This window comes from Ustilaginoidea virens, chromosome 5, assembly GCF_000687475.1.
Source record: "Ustilaginoidea virens chromosome 5, complete sequence".
In the NCBI taxonomy this organism is placed as follows: domain Eukaryota; kingdom Fungi; phylum Ascomycota; class Sordariomycetes; order Hypocreales; family Clavicipitaceae; genus Ustilaginoidea; species Ustilaginoidea virens.
This window is the reverse complement of record NC_057320.1, coordinates 316,702-322,825: the sequence shown is the minus strand read 5'-3', so window position 1 is coordinate 322,825 and position 6,124 is coordinate 316,702.

Below are 6,124 nucleotides of genomic sequence, written 5' to 3'. Positions count from 1 at the left end.
AATATCAGAAGCTATTACAATTAGCCGGCATTTGGCATGTACGGCTAGGGCATATAGGTATTCAGCTACTTAAAAAGACCTGTGCTAATACCCCTGGCCTTCCTAACCTTAATAAGGTTAAAGATGCTGATTTTCGCTGCCTAGCCTGTATACAGGCTAAGAAGGTTAGAAGACCTTCTAAAGATGCGATACCTAATCCAGCTAAATGCCTGGATATTATAGAAGGTGATACTTTTGCTATATCACCTATGCCATATAATAAACGACCTGTTGCCCTTATATTAGTAGACAGAAAATCCCGATTCCGTTGGCTTTACTTACTGCCTAATAGGGAAGACACTATTGTTTTTAAAGCATTACAGAGCTTTATACAGAGCCTACAGGTCAGATATGGTAAAACGCCTGTTGAATTCCACTATGATGGTGGAAATGAAATCAACAAAATGCTTAGTGATTGGCTTGTCGAACAGGGTATAGCTTTTAATACCTCTTGCCCCTATATTCACGAACAAAACGGCCTAGCTGAGCGTTCCATTAGGGTTATAGCTGACAGGCTACGTGCTACTATGGCCTGGTCAAGGCTACCATCTAACCTCTGGTCTGCTGTAATTACTGGCGTTGTTATGCTAGTAAATATAACAGCTGTTACTAACAGACCTTCTAGCCCCTATCAGGAGCTATTAAAAGATTATGACCAGATAACACCGGAGCACTACCCTGACCTTATTAACCTTAGGGCTATTGGAGCAGCTATTGAAGTGCTTATACCACACGAAAAGCGTGTAAAAAGCCGCAAATTAGCGCCCCGTACCGAGCCTGGTAGGCTCCTTGCCACTCTAGGTAATAATACCTACCTGGTCTACCTTCTAAAGAAGAAGGTTGTTACTAAAACAACCTTTATTACCTTTATTCACCAAAATGAAGGTATAGGCCCTATTTCTAATGGCCTAGAAGGAGACTTTCACAGAGGGCAAAATACAGGTTCAGAGGGGGTATCTAGCAGAGAACCTGCTATTTTACTGGATGACCTTGAAAGCATCTCGGAACCTACTAATTTTACTAGCGTTACTAATACTAATGCTACCCCGGATGATATTACTAAAACTAATGCCACCTTAGATAAACGTCCTATACTACAGTCCCCGGCTACTGCAAAGGATGACCTTATAGATATCCTTACCAGCCTTACTCCTGCCGACCTTACTGGCCCTGCTGGTCTTACTGGCCCTGCTAGGCCTGCTGGCACTGCTGGCCCTGCTGGCTCTGCTATACCTGCTAGCCCTACTAACCCTACCAGCCCTACCGACTTATTCCCTAATTATGATTTATATCACCTAATATGGGATTCCTGCTATGCAGCTAAGCGTAAGCTAGCTAAAAAGGCCCCTGATGGTACGCCTAATAGCTGGAAGGATGTGCTACGAAGTCCTGAAAAAGACCTTTGGATAAAGGCACTATTTAAGGAATTTGAGCAGTTATTGGATACTAAAGTCTTCCAATTTATTCCTAAGTCTAGCGTTCCTATTGATAGGAAAATTATACGCAATAGGCCTGTTTTTCGGGTTAAAAAGGATGCCAATAATCAGCCTATAAAATATAAGGCTAGATTGGTTGTTAAGGGTTTTATGCAAGTCGAAGGAAAGGACTTTCAGCATACCTATGCTTCTACCTCTATCCCACCTACCTGGAGGGTTATACTAGCTTTGGCTGCTAGTAATAACTGGGAAATAGAGCAGATCGACTTTATAGGCGCCTTCCTAAATAGCGAACTTTCTGAGACCATTTATATGGATATTCCTGACGGATTTCTTGAATTTACAGAGAGCTTACTACTAACTAATAGCAATAGCAAGCTTTGGTCTGATATTCAACGGCAACGGCTACTAACTTTACTTAAAGAAGCCGGCTTTAATCCCTCTATTAAGCAAGCTATTTTACTAAAGAAGGCCCTATACGGGCTAAAACAAGCACCCCGCGAATGGCAACACCGGCTAAAAGACCTGATTTCTAGTGAAGGTTTTTTACCTTTAGCCTCTGATGCTGCCGTCTTTTATAATAAGCAAACCAGCACCTTTATCGTCACATATGTTGACGACTGCCTATTAGTTGGTCCAAATATAACTTATATTAACCAGCTAAAAAGGAAATTTCATAAGGTCTATGCTATAGAAGACCGCGGTCCGGCTTCCTTCTTCCTAGGCGTACAAATTATACGAAATAGGAAGGAAGGTTTATTGTGGCTACACCAAGCCCAATTTATAGCAGAGGTTTTAGCTAAATTCGGCTTACAGGATACTAAACCTCAGCTAATTCCACTTCAACCAGGGATTCTAAATGAATCTAGTGGAAAAGACCTTAGCCCTACTGATCAGAGCCTTTATCAAAGCCTTACTGGCACTATAATGTGACTTATGATGATGACTAGGCCCGACCTAGCATTTCCTACGCAATACCTCTCTCGGTTTATGTCTAAGGCAACTAATGTGCATCTAAATGCTGCAAAGGGCAGCTTTAGCTACCTTAAAGGCACTGAGAACCTAGCTATTTGCTTTAGTACTACTAAAAGCAACCAACAGCCTATTATAACCGCTTATTCTGATAGCGATTTTGCTGGCTGTAAAGAAACCTCTAAATCTACTGGAGGCTTCCTTACTACTATTAATAGTGGTCCTATTAGCTGGCGTTCTAAGCGAGCCTCTTTAGTAGTACTTTCTACTTTAGAAGCAGAATCTGATGCATTACTTGAGACTATCCGTGAGGTACAGTGGCTTTCTAACCTTTGTAAGGAGCTAGAAATTGATATCTTACGCCCTATACCGCTATACTGCGATAACCAGGGCTCTATTTCGAATTCTAACGACCCTAATCAGCATGCTCGCACTAAGCATACGCTATTAAAATTCCGGTATATTAGGGAGCAAGCCCAGCTGGGCTTGGTTAAAATTACCTATTTACCTACTAATAGTATGCCTGCTGACGGTCTTACCAAGCCACTGCCGGGCCCTAAATTTACTAGGTTCCGCGAGTTACTAGGCCTTAGGGCCTGCTAACTTATACTAACTTACTAAGGTTTTTCCTATGTTTTTCCTTAGCACTTTTACTGCATTTTCTTTCCCTATCCTTTACACGATTAGCTTGCTACTACAGTAGCTAATCAGAGGGGGTGTTAAAATCCTATAGTAGCCTACTAGGCTGCTGGCCTAATGCCCTACTGGCCTACTGACCTTCTGGCCCTTATACCGCCTCTTAGACTTACGGTAGTCTTACTAACCTTAGGCTTTTGCCTTTTACCTTAAGGATTTTCAGTGGATTATTACTGTATATCAAGTAAGGTAGGCCTTGTTGAAAAGGTGTGGCATTGCTAAATTAGCGTGGTTGCCTACTAGCGTGGTGGCGGCCTACTAGCGTGGTGTGGCATTGCTAAATTAGCGTGGTGGCCTACTAGCGTGGTGGCTAGTCCACTAGTGTGGTGGTTAGTTACTAGCGTGGTGGCTAGTTACTAGTGCGGTGACTAGTTACTAGTGCGGTGGTTAGGGTGGTTGAAAAGGCCCGATATAGTGGGGCTGCTGACGTATTATATACGTGGCAAAGCGAGCATTACGGGGAGCTTTCTTACTGGCTACCTTGGATGCCTGGGCCCACCCCTTCTTCGTGTATATATAGGATAGCTTTCCCCCTTCTTTCTAGATAGTAGAAGGGCAGCACAATCGAACCTGTTAATGCACTACATGCCTCTTAACTCCCACCTTCCCTGCGTTATTCTGGTTATCTTATATTTGCTTTGCCTTTACACTTGCCTCGCTTTATAGCACTTGTATAGTCTTAGGACTTAGTGAAGAATCTAGTATTTATACTAAGATTAAGTCACAGGTCGCAGACAGTCTTATGCCATCTAGCTAGCTAGTAAGGCTTTGCTTTATAGTGACCTTTAGAATTGCAATAATAAAGATAATAAAGACTCTCTTATTTGCCCTATCGACCCTATATATAATAATTCTGCCTTCTATACTTATATAATAGTAAATTACTCCCTAATAAATCGGCTATATCACCCTATCCCCCCCTTATATCAGATAGATTAAACCACTTATAAAGTAGAAGCATCTAATTATACCACTTATATAGGATCTTCTTAACCTAACCTAATTAATACCGATTATATAGATATCCTAGTAATTTACTTTTCTATCGATATATAAAGGGATATAAGCCTTAGATTTACTTTTAGGTCCTAGACCTACTTAAGATTTTAGATTTCTCCTAACCCTAATAATCCTTATAACTAATTCGATATATATACTGATATAGGATATTCTATTAGTCTTATCGACTCTATCTAGCTTATAAAGAACTTCCTTAATAATTAAATTAAAACTTAAGCTTAACTAGTTACTATCGGCAGTATCGGTTCAGATAAGCATATTATAGATAGATATATAATATTAATATTAAACTTCCTAGGTAAAAAACCGGATAGTAGTCTAGCTATTATAGTATTTACCCGCGAAATAGTAATTATCAACTCACTCTAAGCTAATATATTAATCGGTATAAACTGCCTTAATCCTAAATAAATCGATATTATTAATAGCAAAAGATATACTATCCTCACTAAGTATGAGGATATATATATCCTAATATCCGCCTGGCATTAGTCACCTCCTATTATCTACCTAATTAAGGTATCTAGCACTATAGTCGTCCCTTTATACTCACGTATACTAATATTAGTCAATATAAAAGTCCTAAAGGATTACTAAATAATCTTTAAGCCAACTATTACTCTAAATCTATAATAATTCGCTTCTATAGTTAATTATAAAATAGCGTATATTATCATCTATAATACCTCCCTATAACGCATTCTAATACGCAAAAATTAACTTATAGGATAGATATACCCTATAGATTATTATGCCTAAGTGTAAAGGACTGGCCCTAGGGCTACTGCGAATAGGCGTCGAATGAATATATTAAATAGACTAAGGAGGAAAGGAAGAGGACCCGAATAGGGGCCTCTGAGTAGTCTATTTATGCCCGTACGTAGCACGGGCCGAGTCCTTAGCGAGCCCTCGTGACCCCGTGCCGATACTCCTTAGGCTAGTCGCGGGCGCAGCCCGAGTCCTAGCCACATTGTGGCGCGGGCGTAGCCCGAGCCCGTGACACTAAGCCTTTTTTATTAATTATGTAAATTCCGTAGAAGCAGCCGATTTAGCTACCGTCTTAACCTATAACCCTAAGGTTAGAATACTTATACCAGAATATATAGCCGCTAACGCTATATTAACCTATATTTACTCTATAGGCGTTAATATCTATAATTTAAGCAACCTAAAAGAACTCAATTAACTCTAAAAACTTATCGATAAATTCGCCGATTTATTTAAGGATAAAGGTTTTGCCTATATCCTACTAGAAGAGTAGATATATATCTAAATAAAACCTACATAGGAGGATATAATACCTAAGAAGTATAAAGTTTACCTAATCGGCCCTAACGACCGTAAAATAGTCGAAGATACTATATACGGTCTAATCGTAAAGGATAAAGCATACTATACCACCTCCTATATCCTATTTATATTTTTAGTCTTTATTATTTAGTAGGGTATAACTAATAAGAGAAAAGGTCGTATAGTAGTTAATATCTAAGGGCTCAATTCAATAATAATACTCGATGCCTATCTAATAAGAAAATAGGAGGATATTATTATAAAGCTAGCTAATACTACTTATATAACTATTATTAATGCCATAAGTTTCTACTACTAATGGCTTATCCACCTAGACTCTAGATAGGCATTTACTATTATAACCTATAATAGTCAATATACCTTTTATATCCCTATTCTAGACTATAAAGGTTCTAATGCTTATATATAGCATAAGATAGATAATATCCTAAGGGGATTAAATGCCGATATATATTATAATAATATCGTTATTACCTCCTCTTCGTTTTAATAGTATATACTTAATCTAATTAACCTATTTACTCGACTTCTGAAAAATAATATCTCTATTAGCCTAGCTAAAATATTTATTACTTTCCCTAGAGTGGTAGTATTAAGCAAGCTTATCGACTCACTCGGTATAGCTATTACCGAATAAAAACTCACAATAG